General features: G+C 39.7%; 1 protein-coding gene across 5 annotated transcripts in view; it reads left to right on the top strand.

Annotated features, from left to right (window-relative positions):
* LOC100643966 (leucine-rich repeat-containing protein 4C) overlaps nt 1-13,782 on the top strand; it is a 284,514-nt gene that overhangs the window by 136,962 nt on the left and 133,770 nt on the right. The window contains exon 1 of one of the 5 annotated variants that reach the window (XM_012316912.3): nt 2,916-3,288. The exons of the other annotated variants lie outside the window; for them this stretch is intronic. The gene's annotated coding sequence lies outside the window, so the exon portion shown is untranslated. Of the gene's footprint in view, nt 1-2,915; nt 3,289-13,782 lie in introns of those variants that run through there. 5 annotated transcript variants of the gene reach the window in all.

The raw sequence follows: 13,782 nt of genomic DNA, 5'->3' as shown, positions 1-13,782 counted from the left end.
CGAAAATTATATACGACAGGGTATTATCGTAATATGGATTTAAACACGTTGAATATTAACGGGTGTACCCATCGAAAATTCAGTTTCAGTTAAATATGGCTTAAGCATTGTATTTGTAAACTTGTTAATTATAGACGCGGGATTAATCCGGTGACAAAATAGCATTGATCGCAGGCGAGCAACTAGATAATTCGTAATTCAAGTTATTTCGCGAATGTGAATGAGTTATCGATGATGAAAAAAGATAAAGAGGAAGCAAAGAGAGAAAAAAGCCAGGAAGGAAATGAAATCTAAATCGGTCCACCGCATTGTTTTTTCGCCAAACCTTCGATATTTGATTCTGCAAATTTTATCCGGGGCTGTCGTTTTTATTTGCAAGCGTTCCGAAAGCTCGCGGCACGCACCTAGAAAATCGACGTGAACTGCACCTCAAGTGGAATAAGCGCTTGAAAGGCGGACAAAAGTGCAACTTGATGCGACTCGATGATCGTTTCTAATTAAAAGTGATTTAGGCTCGCTCGTTTTCGAACTGGAAAACTGGTTTCAACGACGAGAGAGGGAAAACTGCTCACGACAGGCGGACGATTCGAGTTAAAATTCAATTTGACGCCGCTGCTCCCAAAACTCACGGTGCATCTGTCAAATTGAACTCACTTCCGAAGAGTCGCCGAATATTCCATATAACATTAATTTAGCGAATTTCTGTGTGTTCGTTTTATCTCTTATCGCGGAACCTTTAGTTTGTCGTTTTCAAATATGCGTATTGACACTATTTCTGTTTCAATAGAATTCTAATGGTTCCATTAAAATAATAACACCTCGCGTCCTTTACAATGACTTTCGTTTATCCAAATTACTCCTTTCTTTCCACGATTACTTCTCAGCTGTCCGAGTCTAATGCGATTTAATTCCAGATTAATGCATTCGTCTCTACTTCGCTGTAAACATCTGTTTTCACCGCTAGTTTCGCAATGTTGGCTTTTCTTTTTCTTTCGTAATTTAGACTCAGAGTACCGAAATACCGAAAGTTGCGGATTTTTGCTTAAACAAGTTTTAACGGCAGTGGTAATCCTATAAACACGTGAAATATCATCGAAAGCTAATGATTCTACGCGAGAAAATTAGAACAGAGATGTAGAATAATGCTGTTTTCAATCGAAGCTACGGTTTCAAATAAATCAAAGATTCGTTGTACGTTTATCGTACATTTATCGAATATGGGCATTTTCGGGCAACGTTCTATAGACAAACGATAAATATTGCGGTAAATAATAAAACCACGATCAATTTTGCTAACAAATTATCTTTCGCCGGTATAACAATGGCTTGCGTATTTTTCTTCGGTAAAAACATTGTTAAGGATTCTGTTTTTTGCTTTTGTAAATAATTTCCCGTTTCGAATATTCTTTTCTTTGTTTCAATTTCCCGCCGTAAATTCGATACTTCGAACGAAATAAACTGCGTGATAAATATTTCTTATTTTTTACGTAGAATCGGCTAGTAACTTAGATATCGGTCGGTAACTTAGATATGTCGTTCGTCATAGTCGAGCGCAAATCAGAAACTTCGTTGGAACGTTTAATTCAAATAGGCCGGTAATTATACGGTCAGTGCTCTTCGTAATACCGCCACTACGCTCTTTCTTTCCTCCCCGTCCACTTAGTAGGGGTTTTCATCAGCATTCCGTAGACTGTACATTTCCGGCGAATCCCCATTGTCCTCCGTTTATCGTGTACAAAGCAACGAGTACGAGTTCCGACTATTCTTCTTCGTCTGAAATCGGCTTCTAAACGTTACTCTAATGCCGGGGGGATCTGCTTTTGGTCGTATTACACATTGTTCTACTTTGACCGTCAACCGCCCTCCATTATCTAGTGGAATCGTTGGGTCGACCGAACACCGACTACGAGGATCCGCTTGAAGGGTGTTGGTGAACACTGGCGAGACGAAAAATTAGTTTTCCGTTAAATTACGACAGTGACGTGATTCATGCATGAGAACGGCCGAAGTGGCTGGTCGGTGGAGGGGGGGTTCGAAATGTAAACGGATCTTATCTCGGTCGATGAAACACGTCGTTCGATATTCCGATACTAGGCAACCATCGCCATCACCGTTGGCTCCAAGGGTATCGAGGCCTGGCATAATGGAATTCCTCGTTATATAAATTTCGGTGCACATTTTTCTGGCACCCATCGATCTCGCCGGTCTTCCATTTTCCTGGCTTTTCTCTTTTAAAGTCGACGTATGTACTAACCTGCTCGTACACTCATCCGCTTTCGCTCTCTCTATACACGTATGTACTTATTGTATATATGTGTATATATCTCTGTCTCTCTCGTTCTTTTTCGCTTCACGGCCTCGCGCTTTGTTTCATTCCGTTTCTGCGAATAGCCGCTCGATTCCTCGAACGTTTTTCCAGAGAAACGGGGAGAAAACGGAATTCCATCGATAACTGTGAATCCAGCGTCGTTCTTTAAATGATTTTATCTCGCCGAGCAAAACGCTGGCAGCGGATAAAAAGGGATTCCCGTCGATTAACTTCCGCTACGCTTTTGTCTGTGGATCGCGAGCCAGAGGAGTAGTAGCGGATCATCTGGAACGGTACTTTGGTGAGGCTTTGAGTACTCGGATATCCGCGAAGTCGAATATCTGCGATATGGTTGTTTCGATACGATCGAACGGAAAGATTCGCGAAATGGTCAGCATTCGATGTATTTAAGCGATCTTCGACCATAGAATTTAACGAACGATCGAGGATAGCGACGAGCATATCGATATGGCATACGGTTGATTGTTTGCGCGGCGTTCGACACGACGACGACCGAGATGCGTCGATCATAGTCGATCTTTCGCATCGATAGATGGCTCTGCCGTCTAACGATCGCATTACATCGTACGCTGCCATGGACCGTTACTCGGAATGCGATTGCAGAAGTCTACGCTTGTTTACCTCTAATAAACCGTTCGTTTTAGTGCACTTTAGCCGTGATTTTCTATTTTACGTTGGCGATTGGCGTCCGTTGCTTGTAGTTTCTTGCTTGTGTACGTTACAGAACGAACCTTTTATCTAAAGAGTCGTTAATTCGAGCACAAATTAGGACGCAGCAGCATAGACGATGACAGCAGCATTCGGCCTCTGTGTTTTCCAACGCGAGCGATATTTCGAGCGATATTTTCATACGAGGTTAAGTTCCTTTTCAAAGTGAGTGCAGACAATGAATATAGTGAAATTGTGGAATACGTGTCTCGTGCGACAACTGATATTCGTCGATTCCCTGGTGATACGCGGTGAGTGTGCATTCTGTCTATTTCATTAAAAACGCAAATACATACATTACGATTTACATATTTACGCAACGAATTAGCACGTTTTTAACGTACACGATACTAAGAACTGTGAGGAAATTTTCGACTAACTTGATTCGTTGTCGCACGTGTATCTCACCAAATGTCCAATTTTTCTCAGTCTATAAAAATTGCCAGCGTGGATTTCGCGAAATTCAATTTCCATGTCAAGGGTTGCTTGATTTTTCAATTTCTTTTTATTGCTAACCGAATCAAACTTCGTTCGCCGTAAAGTGGCGTGACGAGAAGAGTTCTCGTCGAGACTCTTACCTGCGACGTTCCGTCGTCCCGTGCATCAGTCCTTTAAAAAGCACGAAACAGGGTAGAGAAGTTATGACGATGGAACAACGGACGGGTATCATCGTCGCGGCAGAATTTCCCGACAGCCGGCTGTTTCGAAATTTATCAGATAAGCGTGCAAGAGGGCTCGTAAGATCGAAAAAATACACAGGCGGAAAGGAATACATAATCAACGAGAACAGAATAAGATCTCGCAGTATAGTAATTCCAGTCTTGTCGTATATCTTGCCGTTCTTTGCCTGTCATTCGGCCGCGTAGATCAGTGTACTCCACAAACGGAGACAGATGTCACTTTGTAACATTACGTTCGCTTATCGGTAAATTTATTGACTTTTTATCGAGAACGCATTGAACTCGTTTCTTTATTCTTTATAAAGTGTTACGATCATAGGGAAATATACTGGATGTAGCCAATGTATATTCGAAGAATGGAAAATTAGCGGAGGCATCAGAGTTTAAGAAATCACGAATATTTAAAATGTATGGGACATGTGTTAAAAATTATTAATAAACATTTCATACCTTCGATATTTGTTCACAAAAAACTGTTATTTTCTCAGCAAGACACGCTTTTTGTGTCTCTCAGAGACGACTACACGCATTTTGAAATGTTTCGAACGAGTCAGAGTTGTAACTGTAATGAGTAGAATATTTTATTCGGAAGTGAAGGTCACTCTTCTCTATCCCTAAACTACTCCTAGGCGAACATGAGACAAAAACTTGATAGCCACTGTAAAGTAACTTTGTGAAAGAAAAAAAAAGATGAATTGGTCGATGGGTCTGTTGGCGTGAGACTCGAACGATGCTTCTCACCATTATCTATTTTACTCTTTAAAAAATCACTAATCAAAATCGCTGGTTTGTCTGACGAAAGATGGCCTTACGCTATTACGAAATTCAAAATTTTCCAGCTAAAGTGATATAAATGACTAAACTGTGATCAAATTTCTTCCTCTTAAACTTGTTTATTTGTACCGTTATTCTGAACGATGTGGAATTTATTATAAAGCGAGAAACGACAAATGTAAAGATACTACATGATTTTGCGTACAGGATACGAAAACTGTACAAATTCTACGAATGTATCTACTTTGCGATAAAGGAAATAAAGGAGCACGCGCGTGTGTGTACCTTTTTAATCTAATTTCGTCCAACTTCTAAATGGCGTTTTATAAATCACTGTAAATCGTCAATGTTTGGTACAGGTACCACCTGTTCAAACCATTTTTAGGGCTTATCCGGACCGTAAATACAGCTTACCATAGGAATTTTCCAACTACCTGAGAAGATGCAGGTAGTGTGACGCTACTTTGAATGCATCGTCAGGTAAAGCAAGCGGAACGTTTATCGAACATTGCCGTGCGGAGTTCCCTTGCCTTTCACTTTGTTCGATGTTTCAAGTTCGATATCTCCGGTACGTTCACTCAGAAACTCGGAATTTAACTTTCGGAAATAAAGCGATTTACAAACACGCTCGGAAAAATATGGGTTTCTGAGCGGTACACGCACGGATCGGATCAATTTAATGTCGTGATCGTGAGACTCCGGCTAACATTCCGAAATACCTTTACGGAAGTTCATCTCTCCACGAATTTCCAAACTTTATCTCCAGTTGTAAAATCTGATGGTTCAAGTTGATTTTGACCATTCGATACTTGGAGGGACACCGCGCGATACGTCTTCTTGCAATAATTTTAAATATCGATAAAGAATCGTACCATGCCGCTACTCTCGCGTGTGATATTAAGGAAGGTTCAAACCTGGTCAAATGTACCAAAAACGAAAGAAGAAAATGACACGATATTTTATATCAAAGCGAATGGGTCGGAGCTCGGTCTGGTTTTTCAAGACGCATAACGATCGTCGACCATATTTTTCACTTTCCATACCCCCGATTAATTTTTTTGTTCTCGAATACTCACCTGGCGCAAGAGTATCTAACGTCGGGTCGCTCTCTCCTTTTTTCTTTTTTCTAACGAAGCTTTTTACTTGAAGCGACCAACCGTTTCCGCGGCGCCAGATTTCCTCGATATCTCGATAAATTTTCCTGGTAAAGGTTTGCTATTTAGGTGGTCGGATCCTCGAATGTTTCTACTTTGGGCGAAAAAGCGCGCTTAAGAACGAGCAAGGGAGAAAAAAAGGGAAGAGCAGGAGAAGAAAAAAGAAAGGAACAACGATTCTCGTCGATTAATCTTCGTTTCTTTTACTGTTGTACGCGAACTGCACCTTTTGCATCCTTCCGAGCCGTATTATATCCTCGATCGCATCATTTCCCTTTATTCAACCGCTGTTCCATCTTTCTCCTGCCTCCTGTATTATGCATTATGAGTTATTAATTATTTATAAGTGCATCACCTACTTGAAACTTGCTCACCATTCCATGCATCTTGCGACGTAATATGATTTATCTATCTACGTGATCTTTTCCTTCACCTTGTGAACTTTTATCTCGTGACCGCGAGCAATTCGCGGATAATAGTCTTGCTGGGCTATACAGTAATGGAAAGCAGTTCTAAAGTTACGCCGCACGTGTATTTACATTTATATTATATCGTGGTACGTCTTCAAAGGTATTCGATGATGAAAAATTTACGAAAGCTGATTTTCTGGAATAGTGTATCGTTCTTTTTTATGATAAGTAACTGCGTGTTTCATTGCAGAGGTCGAGTATATCCGAATTTCATGTTTTTATTTTTAAAACCGTTCCCTAAGTGTTAAGCCGCTTTTAAGACGATATTGGAAATACATATGTAATTGGAGTTTTGTTTCTTTTTTTTTTCTTTTTTTTTTTTTTGTTACACATAGATCGAATATTATGAAATAAGCACCGGTATGATTTCAGTGGCTATTAATTACTTAGCTTGTAACAGGTATTTTATAAGCTACACCTAGAGAAAATATTACATACGTGCAATTTAATTTCTGGTATTATTACTGAAACCGATTATTATAAAACGATTTAACCTTCATCGATTAAAATGTTATGTACATTAGCGATTTTATTACTTGCATTTCCTGGCTTTGTAGAAGATTAAATTAAACCACGAATTTTTGATAATACATATTTTAAATTCTTTATTAATGTATTCTTATAATTATCACATACTCCATTGCTTCGAAGCGTGTTACGCCGTAATTTGTAGTATCTAATTTGATAAACTTTAATGTATTCTATCTTAATCTTGATTTTTGTACAATTGTAGCAAGAGTTGCAATTTTTCATACATATTTAAATAGCCTAACACGTTTGCTATCAACTTATGACTAATTTAGATTCAATTTTAATTCTACGCTGCTTGTCGTCGATTATGCATTTCGGAAGTGACTAATCTATTCTTCGTACTTTTCATCGGAAAGCTTCGTTATCTCTTATTGTATGGCTTTCATCACTTGGTGGAAAATGTCGAAGCTCGATAGAACGGAGTTCCTCTGGGATTAATTTTCGCTGCTCTATCGTCTACTATTCGCGTTAAATTCGCCTCCATTTTCGCGTCCGTTGTCGCACAGCGTTCTCTTGAACGCTCATAATTGCGTTGGATTGCTCTTTTGTGCGCCTTAAATTGTTACATTGGCGCTAATGTTTTAAACGTAGGGGTTCACGTTGAATTTATTATTGCAACAGTCGAAAAGATTATGGTTCGTTAAATAACAGTTAGACATAAACCTTTATTCGTGATCTTACGTTTCTTAAATTTAAGAAGTACTAAAAGTTGCGATGTTTGGAATAAAATACTTAGGTATTTTATTATTAGGTATTTTAGGTAGTTTTTAAAGAAGTTTTCAAATTATTTTCCACTGATTAGTTTGAAATGTAACTATATAGTATTCGAGCGATCGGCTGAAATAGAATATCCAAATGGAATCTTGGATTGACCAAGTATCTTCTCGTTTCCCCTCGATTCGATTCTGTGCATTCGTAGCGCAAAATCGTCAGAAACGGATCAGACAGCGAACTGGGTATAATAAAGGACAAATGCGATTGTATGAAATTATAATACGAATAGCACGGGAATTGTTCGTTTAATGTTCGAATTAAATCCCCCATCGTCGAGCCGATCGCTAATTGAATAACCAGATGGAATCATTCGATGAATGATTGGATGAAAAATTTATCATGAATCGTAAAATTCGGCCAAGCGTGGAATAATCGTTGTTACAAGCTAAACGTGACCTGTTGTCCCTTTCCGTCTGCCAACGTTTCGACCGCGTTCCCAGCCTCTATCTGAATTACAAAAGTCGCGGGATTAGGCGATCCGCTTAATTTCAGAATGTAATATATTATTCATACCCTGATCTGCATATCCCTTGGCGCGGTTATCCCCAGATAGAAAATACGGTACAAGATGCAAATGTAATTTATGCTTGCTAGCACCGCGACCGTAGCTTAGCACTTGGTCATCGGGCAGTTACGTAGCCGCGTGTGTGCACACGTATTACACCTGTCTCGTTAGTCTGGCCATCGATACCATTCTTCGATGATTTTTATCCCTCGGCGGACTTAAACGCGAAAATAAAAAAAGTGATTCTCGTCCATTATTTCCGGTTCTCTCTTGTGCACCGTCGTTCGTGTAAAACGTCTATTTTCGAGTCCACAGAACTGTACTCGGGATTCATTATTGCCTTTCTCTCTATTCCCTCATCCGACGTGTGTTTCTTGATTACTTTAACATTCGGCCGTGTCGTTGCCTGTTTATAAATGCGCGTCTGCGACGAGCTCGTAATTTTCTACTATACGCCTACTATTTGTCGGGTCCAACCAATTCTAACTCCTTGATTTAACTTTCCGATGTATCCTATCGTATAACGATATATGGTATCATGTAATGGAAATTATAGAACAATAAAATTATGAACAAGAACCGTAAAAACTGTACATTGTATCACGAAAGTTATGGAATCTATAAACCTATTAAAGATATAGCGGATAATAATAATTATGATTATTACTATGTGGAATGTTCAAAATGCATTGTCCTGTTGCGTTTAGGGCTCAAAAAGTTGAATTATTTGTGAAATTAATTAATTATCGTAACAAGTTGCCACTTGTATATTATTTATTACCGGCACAAAGAGAATTTGTCTTTATGTGCTGCAATAATACCTTCCGATATATGATATCGTAATACTATAAGGAAACACATTGAGAAATATGCTGCTCGTATTGATTGGCAATCGATATATTCACGTTAACAGTTTTGTAATTCTCTTCTTCCCATGATATGTATTCAACAAGCACTCACAGCATCGTTAACGGCTGAGATTTCCACGCGAATTCCACGGGTCTTTTACGGACAGATATGTGCGCTAATATCAATGTATAATTTATCTCTCGGCCATGCGAATTCTTTCTTCCTTATTCAGGAATATTCTTCGAATGAACTTTCTCGGAACGAAATCTCGCAGTTTGGATTATCGTTGATTAAGTTACATTCGCCCTTTTCGCTATACAGTGCGCCGTAGATACGTACATTATTAATTTTGACACGCATTTCCGTCTCTCAGAACGAATCGGATGCATACAGATATAAAAATGTGGATTCTGAATACTTCGTTATAAAAATACGTATTAATGGCGATGGAAGTTGCCCCGCACTCTGGCAAATCGACTCACCGTGGTAAAATTTCACTCCTCGTATTTTTCACTCTCTTGTTTTCTCGTTCGTTCGATCGAACGTGTTTTTCTCTACGTTCGAACGGTTTCGAATTCGACTATCGTCGAAGGGCGAAAAGTTTCGCGTTAATTGATTCGTAATTAAGCCGAGCTGCGTTTCGAATATCGCGCGTACCGTGTAATCTCCCTGACGGGTGAGAGTTTCGAGAGACGCGTCATTTCCTCGGGTTGGAAAATCGAACGTCGCCTCACCTCGATGGTAAGCGATTTCACGTTCCCGTTCCCCTTTGGGAACAAAATCGCAGATTTCTCGTGCGATTTTCCTACCATATGGATACATTTTCTAGTCATCGTGGTCGTCCTTCGAACGATCTCTATCTACCCGGACAAAATGCCGTGAGTTGTCGTGTCCGGGGAGGTGGAGGGAAAGAGAGAGAGAGAGAGAAAGAAAGAAAGGTTGCCGCCGATTAATTTCCGTTTCTCTTTCGCCCGCCGTTCGTGCGAATCGTGCTCGACTGTTTTCGGGCCCGCTCAGGCGTATTATATCCTAGGCACACTATTGCGTTTTGTCTCGACCTACCGCTCTGATATTAAATCATTCGAGGCTCTTTATTAACGGGCACCCTGCTGATCGGATATTTAAAGCTGTTTCCGCCTGGCAGTAGACGATGTCGTAATTTTCGTGATTCAGCTCGGACATAGTTTATAAATTACATTTTTCTCGAGATTAATTATTTATATCTCGGAAAGGGAGGTGGTTCTGTGGTTCCGTTGAATTATCGATTTCAAGGAGTTTCAAATGCGACACTTTTATGAATTATTTTATCGCTCGTGTTGTTTCATTTGTCCCGTTAACCGTATTATTCTTGAACTCATGCTGTCCACCACACGTTTTTGGATATTTTGCGATATGTTAAATTCGAAATCATTTCCTTCCTTTGAGTTTTATTCGCACCAATTTCACTTCGATGCTTCTATAAGAATTGGTCAACAAATATATCTTTGCACCTCTAATCGAAAAAATATTATGCAGTTTACATTCCTTTTAACTGTATAGCTAAAATCAATAGCTCTTTATAAATATTGGCGCATGCGGTTTTTAATGTAGCTTCATATGTTTTCGGGCGACGTAATGTAGGCAAAGAGTTTCGCTTTTATGATACCTGGCAGAGAAAGGTTTAGTATTTGATCTGGTGAACGCGTAAACCGTCAAATGTCTGCATTTTGTTCGATCCAGCATCCAGGGAACTGTCTGTTTAACTCTTCGTAAGTTATTAACGTGCACCGAGTTGGCCTCTGTTTAATGTACGACGACCCTGAAACGTTTTTAAGTAGGTGGATGTTAGGTTCATATAAATAGTACATTTCTTGATGTTTGAGAAATTCGCAGTTTGAAAATATGAAACTGGAGCAATAGAAGATGAAAAACGGTCGAATATCGTATTTTTAATCTTACCTGTTTGTTTCTTCGAAATAGAGAAATTAATTATACCCACATTTGCCTCCTGCGTTTGGTTTCTGTGCGCAGTCAGACGGCAAGAACTTTGAAGGACTATAGTCATTTTTATTAAAATATCGTTGTTTCCCTTATCGATATTATCAATAGTGTTTCCTGATCTTTCTCTGAATCTTCACAGTAAGAGATGATCAGCGTTGAATTCTACAAACGAACATTAAACTATCCTAACATTTACATAAGCTTCTCCAAATGCTAAATTCATACTCTCTGTAGCTATTACGATGCCTTCTCAACGTTTAAACTCATAAAAAGGTTACGCGAATATTCCTGCGCGATGATTCATGAAAATAATGGAATTGAAATTCAGGAAATAATGTAATGTTAAATAATGGAATTTCCACGATGTTGTTATAATATTCAAGACGTACATTATGGGTACATGTATTCCTCTCTAACGTTATTTCTAGCGACATATATTTTGAAAAAATATTTCATATGTATTACTTTCTGACATAACTTAATAGTTATTCATTTTACATGTAAATGAATATTATAAAAGCCAATAAAAAAAAAAAGAGAGCTGCCAGTTCTATACAAATTCCTACTATGGAGGAATTAGCTAAAAGGTAGTCACATCGTTAATAAAATACGACGAGCAGATGGCACAGTCTAAAACGTACGTTGCATGCTTACCTATGAAAAAAGTCCATAACGTTTTATTGCTTGAAATCGCTTTCGTCGAATACCGCATGCATTATGTACGTTACTCAAAGCCGCAGCAGGTCAATACATCTTCGAAGTCGGTCACATTCCCTCAGTTTCTTGCGATTCGAATATTGAAATGGCGCATCCAAACCCGTCCTCCCTCCCTCTTTCCTCCCCTTTTTTCTCTGTTTCTTCTATCAAAGCCCCCAAACTATCTTGGAGAATAAAATACCGAGGGTCGCCAGGGAAAAAGAAGAGATTTCCGCCGATTAATTTCCGTTCCCCGTTCCCCCGTCGTTCGTGCGAATCGCGCGAATCGTTTTCAAGTCCGTCGAGGCATATTATATCCTCGAATCATCGTCCTACTCCGCCTATCGGTCTCTTGCTCTCTTCTCTCTCGTTCCCCTTCTCTCTTTCTCTTTCCGCAGCCCAATCTACCCTTTCGTACACTCCCTCGTCCGGCGATCCCCGAATTCGTTATAACCGAGAGCCGGGAACCACGCAACCGTAACTTTGCAGGATACGATATACGGCCGAGGAGCAAAGAGATGAGACGGAAAGGAACGCTTTACCCCCTTCGACGGACGGAGAAAGATGGCTTGAATCAAATTTACAGACTTCCTGCACCTCCAGACAGAAAGCCCCGAGCGACGCCTAGGAGAAGAGAGACTGGGTTGGTGGTTTCCTCTTACGGTTGCGAGCGATACAATACCGCGCGCTCTCTTGTCACCGATCGTTTCGAAATGTTTTCCGGTGTTTGCTTGACGACAAGCTACAGAAGTAGATTTCGTGTTATTTATTTAGCTGGAAACACGGACTGGCGCGCCATGTACGCACCCCGGCAATACCGATTAACCGAAAGCTTCCCTTCCTTGCTCGCTAGCTCGCTCACGCGCGCACGCGAACGAGCAGCGGAGGGTAATTGGTTTCGGCCAATCAGCGTGCATTCGTCGGAACGTGCCGCTTATAACGCTTCTGTGTTTGTTGTAATTAGGATGTCAACGAATAATGCGTGTCCGGTAATTATCGATGATATCTGACTTTACCGACCGGGACATTCGGATTAATTTCGATACTGAATTCGACGGGACCATGCGGTAATTAGTTTATTATGTTTGCTGTCGCGCTTGCTTCCCTTTGGGCCCTCCCGTATCTCTAGCTGTGTAAGATATTTAGCGTTCATCGAGGTTCGCCGGTTAACGAATATTTGATGTCGTTTGAAAGTTCGGCACGGCAATGAAACCTCTAATAGGGTAAATATCGTTGGAAAACGGCTGTAATCAGTGACTATTCGATTATTCTTTCGACGATATAACGAAAGGGTAACTGGCTGAGAAATTGTAGACCGCTCCAGTGTTTATCGCAATCTGTTCCGATGCCACAAATTTTAAAGATTTCGCTCTAGATACCTATATAATAGAAAATGATATTCCAGTGTGATTAAGAAGAAGCGGAGAGGCGGATAATTGTTGTAGCATCTACAATAGCATTAGTAGTTGCCTTATCTATTCAAAGTTCCATCGTGCTAATTACCACATCGGATAAAGTTGCAAATTTCCTGAATCAGTTATGAGCTTATTATCGGACGTTTGTTATTTGTTTTATTCGTAACATTGGAACTTTGTAAAAATAACCTTGTTTTCTTCCGTATTAAAAGTTCCTTTAACATTTTTTTAATGAGATATGTAAAAGACAGCGGATTATAATAAAGCATGAAATAGAAAAGAAGAACATTTTTTCTCTGTCACTTTTACGCGTTGTTTGAGAAATTGCAGTAAGAACAAACACATTTTCTCATAAAACTTAGCTTTCTAAATTTGTCATAGTAAAAGTAGATTGTATGAAGTGGTAATTCTAACTTACAGTACCAGTTCCGTAATGAGAGCAGAAAAAGTAAACGTAGAAGATAAATATTCTTTTTGCAAGATTTGCTTGTTTAGTTAATGTAATTGCGTGTGTCGACTTGTATCTACGTTGCCCGTTCCGTTAATTGCAAAATTACGAATTCCACTAGATCCTCTGAATTTCCGAACACCGTGTCCTAGTGTAAGTTGCATCTCGTATATCTAATTAAATTTCTAGCAATTATCAAGTGGTATCGGTCGTAAAATTGAATTTTCCGTTGCAAATGGGCGTTAAATTTTTGCACCTGGTCGAACCGGGAACTCGCAAGGAATCTTATGGAAAAAGCTTCGAGCGGAAATTAATTCCAGGACTTAATAAAAGCGGTAATGAGCCACGAAGATTAGGGATGCAAAGCAATCGTCGCACGGCCTTATCGACGCGCGATTTTCATTATTTATAGCGTTTGCTTCACCGTTCTATCCAAGCAGGACGGAAAAAGCAGAAACGAATCGTACGG

The sequence above is a fragment of the Bombus terrestris genome, chromosome 2, assembly GCF_910591885.1.
Source record: "Bombus terrestris chromosome 2, iyBomTerr1.2, whole genome shotgun sequence".
NCBI lineage: Eukaryota > Metazoa > Arthropoda > Insecta > Hymenoptera > Apidae > Bombus > Bombus terrestris.
The sequence above is the reverse complement of the archived record's forward strand: the minus strand, read 5'-3'. Positions and strand labels throughout refer to the sequence as shown.